This window comes from Phocoena sinus, chromosome 9, assembly GCF_008692025.1.
Source record: "Phocoena sinus isolate mPhoSin1 chromosome 9, mPhoSin1.pri, whole genome shotgun sequence".
Taxonomy (NCBI): domain Eukaryota; kingdom Metazoa; phylum Chordata; class Mammalia; order Artiodactyla; family Phocoenidae; genus Phocoena; species Phocoena sinus.
In genome coordinates this window covers 25,010,958-25,032,277 of record NC_045771.1, presented here as the reverse complement: position 1 = coordinate 25,032,277, position 21,320 = coordinate 25,010,958, and the positions used below count along the sequence as shown (strand labels likewise).

General features: G+C 38.9%; 1 protein-coding gene across 5 annotated transcripts in view; it reads right to left on the bottom strand.

Annotated features, from left to right (window-relative positions):
- GRM8 (glutamate metabotropic receptor 8) overlaps positions 1 to 21,320 on the bottom strand; it is a 767,368-nt gene that overhangs the window by 479,232 nt on the left and 266,816 nt on the right. The gene's annotated exons all lie outside the window — the stretch shown is intronic.

Genomic DNA, 21,320 nt, shown 5'->3' with positions numbered 1-21,320 from the left:
TAAACACTAAATGCTTAATCTGAAAATGTGCATTAATACCTTCTGTATCTTCCCAGATAACTCAGCTGATCCCCTTCCTGGTCTAAATACTATTAGCATGCAAATAAAACCGAGATCCTTGGGTTCGCTGTTGTACCCAAGAGACACTAACAGTCCTCATCAGGATCATGAATGTAACCGTGGAGCCTTTCCAGCAACATGACAGAGAAAGCGGATACAGACCTTCTTGAAACTACCAATACATGGAAAGTTGGAGCAAGTATAACTGAAATAAATATTATAATGTAATCTGAACTTGAAGGAAAGATCGAAGATTCTCAGGAGTCATAAGCAAATAGGAAAGTCAACGTTGGGATGTAAGCAGGAACTGGGGCTGTGGTATCCCAAAGGGGTATTATGAGAATATGGGCTGTGAAGGCCAGGCCTTGGATCTTGGCCCAGTGGAGAACTGAACACCTGGCCCACTGGGGCTGCCCAGGCCTTGAAGAGAGGACAGGAAAATCCCTACCCCTGCCCAGAGAGCCTGAAGCAAAGCCTAAGCTCTACCCTAAATAGACTTAAAGGATTAAAGCTGTTAAACTAGTAATAAAAAGAAATTTAGAAGTGATATTTGCCATTACCCATCTTAAATTCAAACTGTACCAGCAAATAGAAAAAAAAATTAGCCAAACTTTTTCTGACCTTGCTACCCATAGGATAACTAAACAAAGCTAAAAGACAAACTACAGACTGAAAGAAGATAAGTGAATGTCCATAAAATACAGTTAGTATCAAGAATATATAAAGGATTTGTAACAATCAGTAAGAGAAAGTCAAACAATCTCATGGAAAAATGAACAAAAGATACATATAGCTATTTCACCAAAAATAAGACCCCAAATTCCAATAAGCATATGAGAAGTTACTCAATTCAATAATAATCAGAAAAAGGCAAAATGACTAATGACATGATGTTATTTCATATCTATCAAGATAGTATATGTATACATTATACATACATACATATAGGCCTGGGAAAATAGAGAACTTTTGATAGTGTTAACCTTGGGGAGAAAGTAGGATAGAAGAAAAATGTCAAGAGGGGATTTTTCCCTTTTACTCTACCTAATTCTGTATTGTTTTCATATTTATGAACGTGTGCTCACATGCTGTAATATATTGATTGCACTGAGGCCCCGGTTAATGACCTTTCTCTCTATCTACAGCCTTCACCCTGTAACTTCATAATCTTCTTCCATCTGACTCTGGCTGGCCTTGTGACTTGCTTTGGCCTATAGAATGCAAATGAAATAACGGTGTGCCAAGTACACACTGGGTTTCAAGAGGCTGGCAGGCTTCTCCTTGGTCCCTCTCTTCCACAGCTGGGCTAACATTTCCTAGAAAAATCCTTGACTAGCCTGCTGGAGAATAAAAAAAAACAAGTGAAAGAGAGTCTAGTTATCCCAACCAAAGCTATTCTACACCTGCCAACAGATAGTTAACCCCCAAACATATAAAAGAACCCAGTCAAAATCAGCAAATCTGCCTACCTGACCCACAGTGACTGCAGAAGCCTAGCTGACACCAGAAGAAATGTCCGGCTGACCCATCAACTCATGAACAATAATAACTACTTAGTGTTTCAAGCCACTGAGTTTTGGAGTAGTTTTATCATGCCTTAATAGCTAACACATGCATTTGCCACATATGAGATTTTTAAGAGTAGAGAAAAGGTCCATCCATTCTAGCAAAGTTGACCTGCTGACTCATACCTAGACGCACATGTAACAACTCCGAGCCTCTATTATTAATGTCATCATTAGGGTCTGGCTTCAAAACTTGCTCTATTCTTCCCACACACTGTCCAGTTTCTTATTTAGAAGATACTTTTTTCTTCTTTTATGAAGTGGGAACCCCAGCAAGCAAGGCTCAAGTGGAATCTTCCAGCATACGATCTAGCATGGTGTATCCCATGCCTTCATTTACCCTTCATGAACCTTCTTTAATCAATTCTGAAAAAAGAAAAAAGAACAAACAGCAAATTGCTCATAAACATGTGCTCTATTTGGCAGTAGATTACAAGCCAATGTGAATATAGAGAGAAATCAAAAGTTCTAAGCTTTCTCTAAGTCTGCCCCGAACTGAGTCAACTGTGACCCAAAAGCACATCTTAGCACAATGTTACTCTGTATCTTGATTTAGTGACACAGATCAAGTGCTTGGTGTGGCAGAGGGATACAAACCTGAGTGCTCTGACTCAGAGCAAGTGACTTAAACTCTCCAGGCCTTCATTTCTTTTTAATGAAACAAAGAGGTTGAATGACTTATCTCTTAGATTCCTCCCAATCTGAACATTCCATGACCCTGTGACAGTGAAACAAGCCCCAAGGCGTTCCTATCATAAAAGCAACCTTTTCATTCCACTTCAGTCTCCACAGGTTTTGATGTCCTTTCTCTCAGTCCAAATCACTCATTTGAAAAACTTGGACTGAAATGAAGATTTCAACCAAAAGTAAGCTGAAAAGTAGCTGCCGTCAGAAGCTCCCTATTGCCTCGTTGTTAAACTGGCTAAATTGTAAATGTCCTCCAAGGAAAAGACTTTGAAAATTATGGTCAATAACTTCATCTCACAGATGAGGAAACCAAGGCCCTGAAAGGTCCTATAATTTACCAACGCCATACAGTGTTTCGGTGGGCAGGGTAAGTTGTAATTTTATGCTTTCTAATTCCTGATCCATCCATGAATGCATTCAAGCAAGACTTAATGAACCTTTACCAGACATTGCTAGGCACTCAGGAAACACAGAGTACTAAGACAAATTCATTGCCCTCATGGAGATCACAGTCCAGTGGAAGTGAAGAAGGAAGGAACAGGTGCCAAACCCTAACACACATGCCAAGGCAGAGGTATTTGTGGGATCCTTTGAGAATCCAGAGGAAGGACTACCTCACTTTGCTTAAAGAGACGTGGAAAGTTTCATGTAGGAGGAGAAAACTGAGCTGCATTTTGAAAAATAAGGAGTCCGTAAGGCATTTAGGGCATGGGAGGAAAAGGCAGAGAGCACAGCATATGCAAAGACATTTAAAACACACACATGGGGGCTTCCCTGGTGGCGCAGTGGTTGAGAGTCCGCCTGCCGATGCAGGGGACACGGGTTCGTGCCCCGGTCCGGGAAGATCCCACATGCCGCGGAGCGGCTGGGCCCGTGAGCCATAGCCGCTGAGCCTGCGCGTCCGGAGCCTGTGCTCCGCAGCGGGAGAGGCCACAACAGTGAGAGGCCCGCACACCGCAAAAATAAATAAATAAAATAAAATAAAATAATAAATAAATTAAAAAAAATAAAAACACACACATGGGACTTCCCTGGCGGTCCAGTGGTTAAGACCTCCCCTTCCAATGCAGGGGGTGCGGGTTCGATCCCTGGTTGAGGTTAAGATGCCACATGCCTCGAGGCCAAAAAGCCAAAACATAAAATCCAAGCAATATTGTGACAAATTCAATAAAGACTTTAAAAATGGCCCACGTCAAAAATACATAAATAAATTAAATAAAACACACACATACACGTGTGTTTGGGAGACTGTAGGCAGTTGGATAAGCTTGAACCTAGGATGCAGGCTGGGAATGTAAGGAGACATGAAAGAAGAAAAAGGCAAGAATAAATAATGCAACAAAAAGAGCTTTGACTTTTGCCTAGGAGATGAGGAATGAGCCACTAGAAGACCGTAAACAGGTAAAGGACATAGTTATCCTTGCTTTCAATAAAGGGCATGCTCCCATAAAAGCGGAGACAAGAAAGCCCAGCTAATGACTTAGAGAAAAAAAGTGACTATTAGCACAGAAATGAGAGCACTGGGAGGCTAATACATGTCTACTGCTCTTTCCACTGGTTTCTGTTGGATTTCATTCCCTCCAGCCTAAAAGTGCCATTTGCCACATAAACCCTGGTCCCCTGGGGAAGGCTTTGGAGATGCTCAAGATTCCTGGAGGGGCCAGGCCTAGGACCAGAGCCCACTGCTGCTCACAGCTGGATCAGTGAGTAAAGGCTGAGAAGAAAACCATGGCCCCAGGGAATCCAGAGGCCCAAAGACTCAATCGCAGATGTCACTGAAGTAGGAGTCCACACATCTGGGTTAAGTCTCATCAGGTGGTTTACTAACTTACTTACTGTGTAAATTTGACGAAGTTATTTCACTTCTCCAAGACTCAGCGTCCTCATCTACAAGATGCAGATGACAGTAACACCTGCCTTGTATCATGGATATATTAAATGAATGATACACGTGAGGCACTCAGCACAGATCTAGCACATGGTAAGCACTCCACAATCCGTGACTATGATTGTTATCGCTTAGCGTCATGTACTCAAGCACCTTGACTATTCCTAAAGAAGTTTGTAACATGGCAGACGTTTCTAAAAACACTCTTCCTCAATAGCTCATCCCTTTTCTTCCCCTCTAGAGATCCCACAGAGAAAACGTTACATTTAAAGGGCCTCTTCTCTGTTCCATGCTAGCATTTCTTACATTCTTAAGGAAGCATATTTATGCTAAACTCCATAAAGGATCAGATCTACTCTTGGAGTAGCTAATAAAATTTTAAAAAATTATTTTCTTCCTTCTACCACTGAGTAGACCCTCTTTTCAAAAAGAGCAAAGAATATTAGAATCAAAATATATATTACAGGTGTATATTTCATATAGAAAAAAACAGTATCTCTACCGCTATTCCTCCTATCTCATGGTGGTTTTGTGAGATGAGCTGGGGTTAAGAATGTCCCTTTAGATGGGAAATTTGATGAATTTTCATCCACTCACTTCTTGCCTTCATGAATTAAAAAATAAAAATAAAGCTAAATCTTCTACACTGCTGGAAATTTTCATTAATCTCAGCACCATCTAAAATGTCGACAATATTAAGAGATCAGCAATAAATACTTCTTGCATATTGAAGCCAGAGGAAGGTGGAAGGGTAGGAAAGAGGAAGGGGGCAAAGGAGACCTTTAAGGAGGCTTTGCCCAAATAATTCTTCAAAACTCTGAAACTTTACTGATGACTTTTACAAACTATAGTTACGATGGAAGTTCTTCCTTTAGAACTGCAGGCTGATAGGGAGTTTGGAGGCTTCTGTCGAGCATTTTAGATCAAAATGGGTTTTTGTGGGTTTGAAGTTGAGGTTAATTCCCTCACTTTGTAATACCACTAAAACGAACATCATAAACAAAGGTTTAAGAAGCAAGGGATTGATTCCTTGAATTTAACTCCGTATTTTCCGGGTAAGTGTTTGGCAAATGTTACACTTACAAAAATATAGTTGGTTCAGTTGAGCACCCAGGTAATTCAAACACCCAAATTTATTGAGCTTTTTTTGGTTAGTTTGTCCACCTGCTTTTTCAATTTTGCTTCACATTTGATTAATCAGACCTTAGACTGAAATGACCAAATGATCTGGTCGAGCCTTCTGGTAGGAAGAAAAGTACTGTGGAAAAAATGATAAATCTTCATAATAAAATGAAGATAGGCTACAATGATGTATTGTACAACATGGGGAATATAGCCAATATTTTGTAATAACTATAAATGGAGTGTAAAATTAGGGATAATTTTCATTTTCTTTTTATGTATTCTGTTTCTTTCTTTCTCTCCCCCCCTTCTTGCTTTTTCTTGTGCTCTCTGTTAGCATCACCTTGATATAAAAACTGCTATTTTTTAAGCTGTTTTTATATCAAATGATGATCAATTATCTAGATAGATGGGAGAGACAGAGGGCTTTTCCTTGCTATAGAATTCCAATTTATAAATGTTGAAGAAAGAGAAGAACAGAAAATCACTGTTAAGCAAATACCATAGTAACAACCGCTACAGAACTGAGATTCACTGACGTATGCTAAAAAGCAGTGGGTGAAAGTTGAAGAGAAACAGGATTTGCATCATCTCAAAGCATTTCCTCCACGATATTTGTTAACAGCGAGGGAAAAGATAGTAACTGTCAAGTGAAGAAATCCAGCAGAAACCGTCTTAACCAAGTGATCAAGGTCAACATTACCAATAATGAAACATTTTGACATCATGAATCCCATGATATGATGCATTAAGAAGAACACAACATAATTTCTGTGGAATTCTTTCCAAAAATAGTTACCTCAATCCAATCATGAGAAAAGACCAGACACACCCAACCTGAGGGACATTTGGCAAAATAACTGCCCTATACTCTTCAAAAATGGCAAAGTCATAATGGTTAAGGAAAGAAGAACTGTTATAGATTTCAGGAGGCTAAGGAGAAATAACAGCAAAATGCAAGGTGGGATCCTGAATAGAAACCCAGAAAAAACAAGACATTAATGAAAAAAACCAGTGACATTTGAATAAGGACTTTAGTTTAGTTATTGGTATGATACCAATGTTAATTGCTTGGTTCTACTCATTGCATTATTGTTAAGTAAGATTTTAACACTGGGGGAGGGGAGGGCAGGGATATGTGGAAACTCTCTGTACTAGTTTTGCAAATTTTCTCTACATTGAAATCAGTTCAAAATCAAAAGTGAAAAGAAAAGGTATTGTCTTTACTCCAACAGAATTGAAAATGCTTTTGAAGAAGTAAATCTCTTTCGAGGGTTAAGACCAAATTTGGCGGGGTGAGGGGGGCACGCTAACATGAAAATAATTTGGTTAAAAATTCCCACCTTTGGATAGTTATAACTTAAGAATCTGTATCAACATTTCTGTCCCTTGTATTCGACACACTTAGGAGTTTTTATTCTTCAACTAGAATCCATCTTAATTTTCCAGTTGCAGCAGCGGCATCTTTCTTTTTCCCACAGACGGGACCTCAAAAAGCTTTTTGTCATCTCTTAGCTGTTTACGACTCCAACTGTGAAAAGCCTCTAGTACATTTGATTTTCAGCCTAAAAGAACCCCACGGCTAAGATGGACAACTCAAGCGGTTTATTTCACTTCTGTCTGCTGAGGTGCTGTATTTATTTTCTTTCCCACATCATGAAAAGAGCCAGGTTATTTTTTTTTTCTTTTTTCTACTCCTCTATCCCATTCTCCCCTATTTAACAGTGTCTGTCAGAAGAAGAGCTATCAAGAGGCAGCTGTGCAAATTAATCAGTCAGGGCCTCAGCACCCAGGAGCTGCTTGTTACAACAGCAAAGGGCATGAAGCCTGTATAATGAAGCCTCCAACCAACAGACTAATTAATACCTCTCTCTTCTTTGAGGAAAATGACCCAATATTGAACTCCAGTGAAATATACAGCATTTTAATTTACTATCTGCTAAAAGGATGACTACTTCATAAAATGCATTCCTGTTTATTCATTCTCTGATAACAATAGTCGTCATTCAAATAGGACCCCCCTGGCCAAGGTCTTAAAAGAAACACTGCTAGGACAAGTAGCTATTTAATATGTGCCATCATACTCACGCCTCTTGTTTCTACCAAAGGAGACGCCATATGGAAAGGATGGTGTCGCGGGCACACAGGAGCAGTCAGGAACTTTGACTTGTTGCTTCCTCCTTCCCAGCCTCCACATCTCCTCATGTTGTTATTGGTAGAGTGTTTGCAAAGATTTGCTTTCCAGACAACAATTCAGAAAATAGGCAGGAGATAAATACCCTTAGAAATAACAGGGGAAATCTCACTTGGTGGTCAAATGGAAAACTGCTAAGAATTAATCCAGCTGCAGCAATGGCAAAGCCCTAAGCCTCGCTTTGTTGCCAGTCATGGCAACATGAAAATCTTAAGATTTCTGAGCCTTTCTTCATCTGTGTACTAAGACGCTGGAAGTAGATGGCCTCCGGTGAAATTTCTGGCTAAAAATGATTCTGCCAGTAGTCAAGTGTTCTTAGTGTTCCCAGATCTAACAAATAAAAATACACGATGTCCACAACCCATGCAATATTTGGGACATACCTTAAAAATCATTTGTTGTTTAGTTGGAATTCAAATTTAACTGAGTGTCCTGTATTTTGTCCAGCATCTCCCCTTCCCCTCCTGAGAAATGGATAAATAATGCTACCACTTAACTTCCAGGTTTAGATTTTTCTATAAATCCACCACTTCCTCACTGTGGGGCTCAGGTAATTTATTTAATGTCTGTATCTCCCCATCTGTAAAACGGGATAATAAAAATAATAACTTCCTTCTCGGGTTGTTGTAAATCCAATAATCTGCCCAGTGCTTGGCACAGTAATGCTCGCTCTTATTATTGTATACAGTTACCTTATTATTAGCGCTGAATAAAACATTGTTGGGAGAGCAAACAGGTCAATAAGTTTAGATTTCATCCGAAAGGTAGAAAATGTCTTTGCTAAGCAAGGTAGAGGGAGAAGAAGAGTCTGTGAATAAATTGAGAATCACTAAATTACGTTGTAAGATTTTCCTGTAATCCCTTAATATTAATTACTGTCAAGCTTCAGAATGAGGAACGCTTACCGAATGTTCTTGCAGTGTTTTATACATTTCATTTTTCACTTCGATTCAGAATAAAGGCAGAAGAATTGGAGTGAAACAACTGAGATAAACCCAAACAAAAATGAGGAAAAGCTGTATATGTAAATTAAGAACACACTTATTACAAGCCCTTCAAAAAAGAATTGGCAGTGACCTCTACTAAAATATTTCTGTGTAGAAGCTGGTTGACAATCCCTTTCCAAGATTACCTATGCCTGGATAACAGCCAATATTTAAGCCTTTCTCTTAGAAGTGTCCTATCTGCCTCTTCCAACCTCATTTCCTTAAGGAGTCTCCTAAGAACCCATCAACACCAATACAAAGGCTGCAAGATAACATTTTCCTCTTGGCTGGATGCAAAAAAGCAGAAAGGTTCTCAATGAAAACTGTTTGTTTGAATCACTATCAACTCATTCTTTCTGCTGACTAGAGGGGTAAAAAATATGTAAATAAAAGTGGTTCTCAGTCTCCAGTTACACCAGCAGTTTCCAAAGAGCATTTCCTCTTTCCCAAGAGCCAGGATCAACATAAATGATTCATTTTCTTTATAACTAGTATTCATAGGTATTTGAGGGTGTTCCACAGACTCAGATGAGTCCTTTTTCTTTGTCTAGCCTCAAGAGATTAATTGTTCCTGTCAATTCAAGTCTGTCTCCCTGTTAACAAATCCCAGTGGGGTTCTTTCCCTACTTAATCAGATAAACTCCAGGTTCAAACATTTTAAGGAAAATTTTTTCTGCATTACATTGCCACCACCTCTAAAGAATATGTAGATCTCTGTAACATTTTCCTTTTCTCCCCCTAATTTCCTTAATAAGAGACCAGTCTGACAACGTTGTCAATTTCATAAGCACACACTGATATTTTTTGTGGAGGATTTTCTCAATGATTATAAGAGCTCTCTTCTAGTCACCCCATTTCCATTTTCAACAGCAATTTTTGTTTGTTTGTTTTTTGCAGTACGCGGGCCTCTCACTGTTGTAGCCTCTCCTGCTGCGGAGCACAGGCTCAGCGGCCATGGCTCACGGGCCCAGCCGCTCCGCGGCATGTGGGATCTTCCCGGACCGGGGCACGAACCCGTGTCCCCTGCATCGGCAGGCAGACTCTCAACCACTGCGCCACCGGGGAAACCCTTCAAGAGCAATTTTAAAAATGAACTTGAGATGGTCAAGTTGAGAGCCGAGTACATTAAAAAGCAGCCTTTGCACATGTATGTGTGACTTCTCAGCACAGAGGGCCACACTCAGTCAATTTGAGGATATTGTCAATTACCTAAAAATAAATGGCACTTTAAAGCAATGGGAACAAAGATGTGCACATGAAAATATTTTATAAAATCTAAGTTCATCACTATAAAAGTAGGGCTTTATTAGTATTATTTTGAGAAGAAATGGGAGAAAGATATAAATACCTCTGAGGTTCGAAAGTTTCCAAAGAGGGAATACGATGAAGGAAAAAATATATTGTGGAGTTAGAAGGACCCCACTCTGTTACTTACTATTATTTTATAGTCTGAGCCTCCATTTCATCTATAAAAGACAAATAACCATGCCTAACTCAGTTTGTTGTTTGATTAAGCATAATAGTGTATACAAGACCACCAAGCATAGTGTCTGACACTTAGTAGAAGTTCAACAAATGCTAATTCCCATCATGCTCTCTTTAGCATTGCCTTTCGAAATGACAATGTAACTGAAGAGGCCACAAATTGATTTCTTTATTACTTCCTAACATATTCTTTATTAGCCTGGCAGGAACATGAACAGGGAAAAACAAGAAGCACGTGGTAGGAAGGGGTCAATAACTTGTGATGAGGAGAGATGAATCTTCCTGTCAGAATTCACCATAGAACACATGAGGAGCAAAGTTTATTCTTAGGCCTAATTAAACTTGGAAAGTTTATCTTTTCTGCTCTCTCATAATGGAATTCTTCACCTAAGACAGAGCCTACTATAACTCTGAAAATGAATCATGAAGATAGATCTGGAAAAAGAAAAATAATCTTAGCAATGGAGGACCTTCTAATGAGTGCATGCATCCTCCTCAGCCCTGGGTGACAAATTACAGAATCTGAAGCACAGAGGTGGGACCTTGTGTGAACACTTCTTAAAGGTTTCACAGATGATTCTGGTGCCTGACGAGGTTAGACCACCGCACTGGTGCAGAGGGGCCTGGGCCTGGAAGGTAAGGAAGCTCTTAATCAGGGAGCTGAACAAAATTAGTTAAGTACTCAAACATTAGCTGAAAAGAAGTAGAACACCTATAATAGAAGAGTTCCTTCCACGTCCCCCAAAGGATTAGATAACCATGGGATCTCTTCCCTTAAAGAAAAAAAATCTACATAAAAAGAGCCATGTCTATTGTATTAAGGGTTTTCTCTACCTGTCCCCATCCTCAACCCATGCACTGAAATAGCAAATAGTCAACACATGACCCAGTTTATTTCAGGAAGAAGTATATTCTGTAAAGGCATCCAATGTCATCAAAACTGTGAGGGAGTGACCTGCATGGAACATACATTTAGAATTGAAATTTACTTCATTGACTCCTTAATAAGCTTCTGAAACACAGTGAAATTTCATGTGGGCAGATGGAAGGAGAAAGCTGGAAGATGAAAGAAGAGGGCAGTGAGATTGTAACATTAACCCTGGGAAAAGACTTTGAAGGAGAGTGAAGGCTGTTAGCTCTAATACAAAAGATTCTGGGAATCCACAGAGCTCTAAGGGCTGGCTTGGTGTGATGTTCAATTGAGAGGAAAACGCCAGGATAAGAGGCAAGAAGGACAGACTACAGAAGGTGGTACCAAAGGCTGGAAGAAGGAAAACTACAATTGACCAGACCAGAGATGGAAAGTCCCTGAGCTAAAGCTCCGGCAGGGGCCTGGGAGAGAGGGAAAGATGGTGTGCTTAGAGGCAAAATTTGACAAAAGTGAATTCAAAATCATTTAAAGACTAGTTTTGATTCCTTATTTGAGAGATGACAACATTGTCCTGGGATTGGGTGAAAGTCATAGAAACTTTGTCTTCGTTATATTCCAATGGAACCAATGGACATGGGACCCAGATTTTGGAGGAACACTTTGGAAAGGGTACACTTTCTGGTGTTGAAAAATTTCTAGCAAAACGGAAAATCCTAAAGTTCACTTGCTTACAATCATTATCAGTCCATGTCTTTTTCCTCTAAACTTCTTGTGGTCTTTGCATCTTTCATGGTGTCTAGTGAAATGCCTGGCTCAAATATCTTAAACTTAACTCGATCATAAATCATAATTTTATCAGACGCCATCTGGTCTGAGTTCTTAAGTCATATAAAACTAGGTCGAAATCAGCGTCATCACGTAGCTGAACGACATTGAATAAATTAAATATTCTCTACACTCAGCTTCTTCATCCTTAAGATCCAATTGTTGAGAAGATTAAAAGAGATAATGTGTATAAAGTGACTAGCAAATTACAAGCATTTAACAAATGGTAGTGCTCATTATTTTTATTATTGAGCTCTTTATTTTTTTTTTCTCACACACGCAATCCACGGTACCTGAAGCTCCACAAATATCAGTCAGCCAGAAACCCAAGTAAATCAATGAATAAGAAAAGAACACCAATCAATCTTCCAATTTTTCTATTCTGACAAGATCCTGGCGACTGGTAGTGAGGGGAAAACAAAATCTGCGGCAAAGATGCATCCTCTTTGTTATCAAAACAGACTCAGATGATGTCACAGTTAGCAGAAGTCTTTACAAATGAAGACAATTCTACTAATAATACAATGCTATGCTATTCTGCCTTCTTCAAAGATTCAAGCAAAAAAATAAGTAAATGGAAAATACTCCCCCTGAAAAGAACTGAGATGTCTTGGCTTTTGAAGAAATGTAGAAAACAGAAAACATAGCTTTAGTTATCAAAAAAGAGACAATATTTTATTAGAACAAGAATGAAAATTAATAAACTAATTAATAACATTATTCTGGCCCAAAGACAACACTGTTCTTAGAATGTTTGCTTACAATTGAAAATGAAATTATTTTTAGTTTGTGAAGTTATACATGAAGAGAAGATGACTAACAGGGGAGAAGTCGAGGCAATCATCGTGATATATTTTGGGCAGACGCAAGGAAATATTGGAGTCTTAGACTGAGACCTAGATTTGGCTGTGTTCTAAACCTAGAAAAATTATTTGTGCATGATATTTCTCAGATACATATTTTTAAAAAGGAATTGAATTGAATTGAAATATAGGAATGGCACTGGACTATGTCACTTCCAAGCAAGTAAATGTTAAAACCCAAACTATTCCTACATTGAAAACGGTGCCATTTAATTTTGTTTTTTTCCTGCTACTCGCACTTTCTGTATGCATCGAGGGATATTCCAGATCCACCCCCCCCCCAACAAAACTGGTTTAGCAATACTTAAAATTCAGCAAACAACATTCCCACCTCCAGGAGATACCTCCTTCATTGTTATGGATGACTGACATATAAAAAATGTGATGCCTAGAACAGGAGTCAGTTCTCTTGCAAATATTCACACATCAAACAATTCTCTTTCCTCATTTTCATAAAGACAGTTCTGACAATATTATCATAGCTAAAGGACAAAGTATATCGCTCTCAGAGTTCAATTGATCTTAGTTATCTAAGTCTAACTCTAAATGAAGATAACAGAAATCCTTCCTCTATGTAAAAGGGTTAAGCTTAGGGGAAAAAAGTGAAAGATGTTCTGGTTCGTTCCAAATAGGCTTTGGAGAAAGAATCACTAAGTGTGAAACTCCTCACCTACTGCATTTCATTGAACAAAGCATTTTGTAAAACAAGCAAATGCAAAATTTTGAGAGGCATTTAAAGGGCTTGTCTTTTGGAAGTTAATTCCCTTTGCTTAATTTATCATTGATTCCCATTCTCTTTTCCCCTCTTACACCATCACCACATATAAGAGAATATAACAAGATTCTAATTTGTCTAAAGCTTAGCTTGAATTGTTCACAATGCAGATACTCATGGGGGCTGTAAAGTGCAGGATGTGTGCATTCACTCAGATCCTACCAACACCATGGCCTTCCTACTCTGTGCTGGGCTCTGGTTAAGCAGGCTGGTGCTGGCTCTGCCCCTGCCCCTGAACACCACACAGTGGGTGCTTTCTGACACGTCTCAGACTCTGCAAACCCCAAGATAGATGCTTTGGAATATTCTGATCACAAACTATCTATCAGGAACTACATTAATAGAGTCCAGGAGCCTGAAGGAAAGCACTGTCCCCCGGCTTGCACTTCCTTGTACACGTCCTTTATGCTTGGACATCTGCTAGTCAAGCACAGCTGAGCTCTGCTTCTCCATCAGAGGATCGCCCGGCTCTGCTACAGCTCCTCACTCATCTGTTCTTGTTTTAAAGATTCCTCCATATCCACGGTAGAGGAATTTAACGCCCCCATAGCCCCAACTATAAATAGGGCAGCTTTCTTGCTGATACCATGTACCCCCTCTCTCCCTTCCCCAATCCTTCTCCTCTGTACCCCCTCTCTCCCCCTTCCAAACTCTGTGGGCTAGAAGTAGTCATAACACAGTTCACATACAAAATACTAGTTTCCATCATAATTTTTGATTACACAAAAACTCTCTGTCTTGCTCAGAATGCCTTTCAACCGTATAATAAGAAGAATAACAATATTTATAAAGACCTACCATATGCTTGGTAATGGATGTTACATTTCCTCCCCTAAATGGCCCTGCAAGGCAGGTATCAGGGTCAGGAAAATTGAGGCTTGTGTAGGTTAAGTGACTTGGCCAAGATCAAACAGCAAGTGATGAGAGACGATATGCAAACAGGTCTGCTCAGATGCCAAAGCCCAGCTTTCAAAATGCCCTCATGCTGCTTCATAAGGTCAAGGTGTGAGAAGCAAAGCAAAAATAAGATTACAGTACCAGGTATTTGTTGAATACAAATTTGTTTCCTTTCAAGCTTATCGGAAACCAAAACAAAAAGAAATATTTCATTTTATTCCAACGAAAGACAAACACTGTAATATAAGTGAAAGTAGCCTAAACTTTTGATTTGTACTACTGTGAGTAGAACTTACAGTAGTTTATGTTTAAATGAATGCTGGTAATGGAATAGAATATAATGTGCCTTAATTGATTTATGGACACTGTGTCTCTTTTTTTTTTTTTTTTTTTTGCGGTACACGGGCCTCTCACTGCTGTGGCCTCCCCCACTGCGGAGCACAGGCTCCGGACGCGTAGGCCCAGGGGCCACGGCCCACGGGCCCAGCCGCTCCACAGCACGCGGGATCCTCCCGGACCGGGGCACGAACCCACGTCCCCCGCATCGGCAGGCGGACTCCCGACCACCGCGCCACCAGGGAAGCCCCGACACTGTGTCTCTTAATAACTCACAGTTAGCAATTTCCAATTTTAACCAATCCTCTTCAATAAGAGCTTGCTCAAAACACTTAACGTCGTTTTCTTTGAATACCTGTGGTTACAGCAAATGTTGCCCACCACGATAACCCAATCAGCTAAGCCTACAGTAAGTGTTTTACTCCTACCGTCCGCATATTTGCTGTGCCCAGTGGTTTGCCCTACACGTCAAATCATTCCTGTGTACACTTCCCACAAACTGAGCTTCATGCTCAGTATTCAAGGTGCTTATATTGTCTAATGATTTCAATCCTATAGTCATTTCTCCATTCATGAAAACCTTAGACATCTTTGACCTTGGCTTCTCTTTCAACATATCACTTTCCAACCTTTGTAAACATACGTAAATAAACACATATGTCTATACGAATAACTTACTCATCTCTTCTGCATGCAAACCAAATAACGCACTCAGGGTTTGGTTTTGGTTTTTGTGTTAAGACCAGATAGACTCCAGTTTAAGAATATTTTTTCTTGGCCTATAGTACAATGGTAATGACAAAAATAACACTCTGTATTCTCAATTCCCCCTTACGCTAACCAGTTTCAAGGGACTATTTCATTTTCAGTAGTGCTATTTCATTGTTACATACCTGATACCATTGATTGATTCACCAGTTATTTCCATTTATAACATGAGCATTACTGCTTTCTTAGCACAGTTATTTCTACAACTCATGCAATTAATGAATATTAATTGAATCTGAATTATTTTAAATATAGATCGTTATGAAGAGGAACTATTTGTACCAAATATGGTCCAAAACATGAACACTACCAATTAGTTTGCCAGAAGGCACTTATTAAGCTTTTATTTTGCTAATTAAACATCTCTGTCCCTTCCATGTAGAGACATCATCTAGATCAGTGCTGCTCAATAGAAATACAATGCAAGTCACATATGTAATTTAAAATTTTCTAGTAGCCACATTTAAAAAGGCAAAAAGAAACAAGTGAGATGAATTTCTATTATAACATTACTTAAAGTGTTAATATAAAGTACATGAATTTTATTTAACCCAGCATATCTGAAATATTATCAGTTCAATATGTAATCATATAAAAACCATTGAGATATGTTTTACATCATTTTGATTTAAGTCTTCAAATTCTGGTGTATATATTTACACTTACACTCAGTTCAGGCTAGCACATTTCAAGTGCTTGGTGCCGCACGTGGCCAGTGGCTACCGCACTGGACAGCGTGGGTCCTTATCAGTGGTTTTCAGCCTCACTGCTCACCTGGGGAGGGTCTATAAATTTTGATACTTAGGCCACTCCCCAAACTAATTAACTCAGAATCTCAGGGAGTATGACCCAAACATCAATATTTTTTAAAGCTCCCAGGCAATTGCAATGAGCAGCCAAAGTTGACAAGCATGTGTCAAAAACAGTATGGAGGAGGTTGAACGTGAACTTTGTCATTTTGTTCATTTAAATGTCAGGGGGTGCGATGGCGAGTGACATCAAAAAGCTTATAACTTGTGTGAGAGACACACACACACATTACAACAAATGTTCCCAATGCTGTGATAACTATGCAAATAAAAATGTAAAACAAAATATACAACAGGATAGTAGAGAGAGAATGGCAATAATGCCTGATGAAAGGCTATTCCTCGTGTGTTGGCTGGTAGAGATTGGTAAATGTCATCACATTAGGAATGGAGGGTATTTTTTTAATAGGGCAATGAGGAAGTTTCCGAAAGGCATTTTAGCTGGTGCCATAAAAGCCTCTTTCATCAGAACCTAACTAATTCAGATTTTATAATTTCTGAGAGACGTTGGGGCAGAATTACTTCTGCCCTACATCTGGGGAGAAAAAAAAAAAAAGCTTTGCTGAGAAAACGAAGATTTTAACAGATTATTTAAAATTCTCAATACATTATCTAAACAATTTTTAAAAACTGACATGTTCACAAGTGAAGCTCTCTGAATCTAAATTAGTTTACTGTGCTGTATTAGAACATCAAAGTTATTCAATTCTATTTTTAAAGAAAAGCATAGTATTTCAGATTTATTCCAATTGTATAAGTCTTTTTGTGATATGAATACAAATGTTCTTGAATCTGTCCTTCCACTGTCGAATATGCTTCTTAGTAGGATAAATTTTTGAGGTTTTCTACTGTATATTCTACTGCGGTTGCAAAATAAAAATATGCCTCCTGCACCCTACTTTAAGTTTTTTGTCTTTTTCTGACTGATATATCCTTATTTCTTTATTTGCTCAAAAATGAGCGCAGAATGTTTCTCCTTCCTGAAGCCCTCCCTGACCATACCCACATGACCCCTCCCTCTGTGTCATCTGATATGCTGTGGACAAGCTTCTCATTACACTTATGTAGATCAACAAATAAGCACAAAACTGAGTGATTTTTTTCTTGAAAGATTGTGAGCTGCTTGAGGGCATTTCATGCCTTTTCAGTTTCTTATCTTCAGCCACCAGCACTATGTGTGGCACTTAGCACTCAAAAATATTGCTCAAGTTAGATTAAAACAGAGAAAATGGCACCTTGTGAAATCAAAGCAAGCGCCAAAATACTCAACATCTTTAGCCTCAACTTTTACATACATTACTATCTATAAAATAGATAACTAATAAGGACTTACTGTATAGCAGGGAACTCTACTCAATACTCTGTAATGATCTACATGGGAAAAGAATCTAAAAAAGTGTGGATATATGTATATGTATAACTGATTCACTTTGCTGTACAGCAGAAACTAACACAACATTTTAAATCAATTATACTCCAATAAAAATTTATAAGTAAATAAATAAATAAAATTTTAAAAAAGAATAATAGAAAAGATTTATGCACCAAGTAAGGAAGTACAGAGATTTCTTAAAGTTGTTTGTGATTACATCACCTTAAAAGGAAAAGGAACCGGGCTTCCCTGGTGGCGCAGTGGTTGAGAGTCCGCCTGCCGATGCAGGGGACACTGGTTCGTGCCCCTGTCTGGGAAGATCCCACATGCTGCGGAGCGGCTGGGCCCGTGAGCCATGGCCGCTGAGCCTGTGCGTCCGGACGAGCCTGTGCTCCGCGACGGGAGAGGCCACAACAGTGAGAGGCCCGCATACAGCAAAAAAAAAAAAAGGAAAAGGAACCAACAGAAGGTGTCAGCTTGTGCCCTGAAAATTTTCCTACAAATAATATTATTACCTCCCCTTGAAAGAGAGAAACATATATCACGATTTCTACACTGAGGGTTTAGGGAGTGAACGTGTTTTGTTCTAATAGCGAAATAATTGGAGATACTATTGTACTGGTCAGTATGACCCAGCCAGAATAGTTTTGATTTAGTAAACTTGTCTTCCTAAGTAAAACAAAGCTAATTGGACAAACAGAAATAATATTGCACTGCCCAAGGCTCTCCCTAGACCTTCAGAAAAAAATAAGTCAATGAGAAATAGAATTACCTTTGAGAGCAACAAACAAGAGTGACTCTGGTCTGCTCTGAAGGACAAGAGTCATGGGGCAGGGACAAGGGTGGGGACAGGGGGGCACACACATTGTTCAGGCTGGGGCTGTTGGCTTTGCCTTGTGATGTTTTAATGTCACTCGTATGGCCCAACCCTACCACCCCAATCTCCCCAGGGCAGAAAAAACTTACAGAGCCCTGGTCCCTAAGACTCCCTCACACTACATCTGCTTTTGGACTCACCTTATCCTGAGACACAGAAAACCTGGACCATCTTACATTGGGACCATGGTGAGATGAGTTTCTGGTAGTTATTAGCATTGCTTCATTTATTCACATATATTTATTTCATATATATGTGAAAAAATAACCCACATAATTCTGCAAATTCAGTGGATAACAGTGACCTGTGCCAGAATAAGAATTCCACAAGCTAAGGTTATCTGTGAACCTCTTAAATCCACCCTCCTTGGGAAAAAAGCATACAGCAATTTCAGATGCATTACACAGGCCTTGCTTCTTCATTTTCATCTTTCTTTAGACTATCCTCTCCCTTTTGTCCGCAAATACAAATATGTCCCTAAAAATGCCTGAAAGCATCGTAAAATGTTCAGTTACATAAAACAGAGAGCAGCCTTCACATTTTGAAACTTACAATATTTCATATACTATTTCTTTAATTCAATTTGTCAAATCTTAAATAGGTCCAGAATTCATATATTGTCCTAAAAAGCTTTGAGATAATAGTCTTCTCTTCAAAGAGAACAGTACTATTAATATACAACTGGTTAAGTTTAAACTAATAACTCATAATCAAGCAAAAGTAGGTCTTGAGGAATCTGCCTTAAGCCTCCATGACTTTAAATTTCCATATTCAGCACTTATAATAAATCCCATTTCATGTGTGTGAAAATATAAATATTCATGCATAGTTAAATGTACACCTATAAATGCACAGGATACATATGCAGAAGTAAATGTGTTATAAGACTTCAGCTTATGAAATGTCTTATAGACACATATTGATCATGGAGAAACTACCACTTTAATATCCATTAGATGTAATCTATGAGTTTACCACTGTGCCATCATCATAGTATAATGCCATAGTCTAAGATTTATCTATTAGGCAACTCAGAAGTGTGTAAACGCTCCAGAAATGAAAAGAAAATTGTGAAGCCATTAAATCATGGTCAATAAAGCATGTCTGTGTCAGTCATAGTCTAATCAATCCTCTAACTCCGTCAGGTTTTAGCTACAATGACTTCCAAACACATTTACCACTTTTGGGTCTTCCTTTGCATTCTTGTTATGAGTGACAAATCGCTTAGATAGGCTGACTGCTATTGCAAGGCCAAGCAAACAGATACCAAAAAGGGGGCATTTCAGGATTTGGAACAAGACCCCGGACACTTCTGCCTTATTTATAAGGCACTAATCTGTGCTAATAAGTGTGTACAAGCCTATGCAGGCAGAGACAGGGCCTGCAGGTCACTGCAGCCAAACACCAGGTCTTCTCTGCTGAAGACCACTCATGCTTCTAAAATCTCCACTGCCAAGTTCCAAACGCTATGCTTTCCTCTTTTCCAATTATCCCTATCTTCATCCCCATACATGCCTATTAGAAAAAAACAATCAGACATCTACTTAGTTCAGTCATCTGGCAAATGCCACGGATAATACAGTACTGTGGGTCAAATAATGCATTCAAAAACCAATCAATTTAGTGGGAAAAGAACAATCAAATTGCTTATTTTGCAGCATGCAGAGCAAAAACATTACAATTTGAATGTTGTGTTTTTCAAATAGCTGTACTGATGTTGGGTAGACATAATCATATTCACCAGGCATCTCTGCACTTTGTCTCTTTGGTATATTATTTTTTAAACTGCCTTTTTTCCTTGGAATCCAATTTATTTATCCTTTTGGAATGCTTAATATCTTAATGTCAATCAATTTTTTTCACTAAAGCAAGCAAGTTCTTTGTTTTGCAGCTACATTTTTTAGTCAGCTTTTGTTCAGAAACTGTTTATTTCCGACTGCATTACAAATGCTAGCTTTAACCAATCTATCAACCCAGGATAATACAAAGAGGGATCTTGTTAGTTCGTCCTTTCCTCTCAGGAACAAAGATACTGTATTCTGTAGTTTTGAAGAAAGGAAATAATAAGATTAGACTAAGATTTGAGAACAAGAGGAGGTCAGACCCAAGAAAGGTATGTGGTCCTTCTAGAGCTTTCCCATCTAATATGGGGAATTATAATCCATTCATGTTAAACGCTTTGACTATGCTCAGTATGCAAGAAGCATTAGAGCCTGGTATATTTTGTTACCATAGTTCTGCCTACTGGGAACTATAATTAAAGCACATTTGAGCAAATGCAATTTTATTTGTTATTAAGCAACTAAAAGCTTAGTCAACCTTGCAAATATGGCATTATTTTAGGATTAAAATACGAGCCAGCCAGCTAGCTAATAAACTTTATTAGGTCTTGTCTTTATTAGCAATGGCTCCTATTCCTATTGCAGGAGACTCCTATGCTATATAACAGTGTTTCTCAAACTTTAGGCTGCCTCAGAATAACCTGCAGGGCTTTTTAAAACACATTTCTGAGCTCTGCTTTCGGAGTTTCTTTACATCTGGGGTAGGGCCCTAAAATTTGCATTTCTAATATGTCCCTAGGGGATGCTGACGCTGCTGGTCTGCAGACCACACTTTAGGAACCACTGCTATATAATGTCATGGTTAGAGCTTTGGAGTCAGCCCACCTGGGCTCATATCCTGCTCTTCTACTCTTTATGTCCTTGGGCAGGTGACTTCATCTCTTAACCTCAGTTTCTTAATCCATTTAGTGGGGACAATAATACTTATCCAATAGGTTTGTTGTGGGAATAAAATGAAATGAAAATATGGACTGTGCTTAGCCCAGTGCCTGGCAGCGGAAAAATCAATGCATGGCAGTGATCAGTTTATTATTATTGTTAATTGGAGAAATAGGCCAAAGCTGGTACAGTGTATTTATAGCCAGCAGTTTGCATCGGA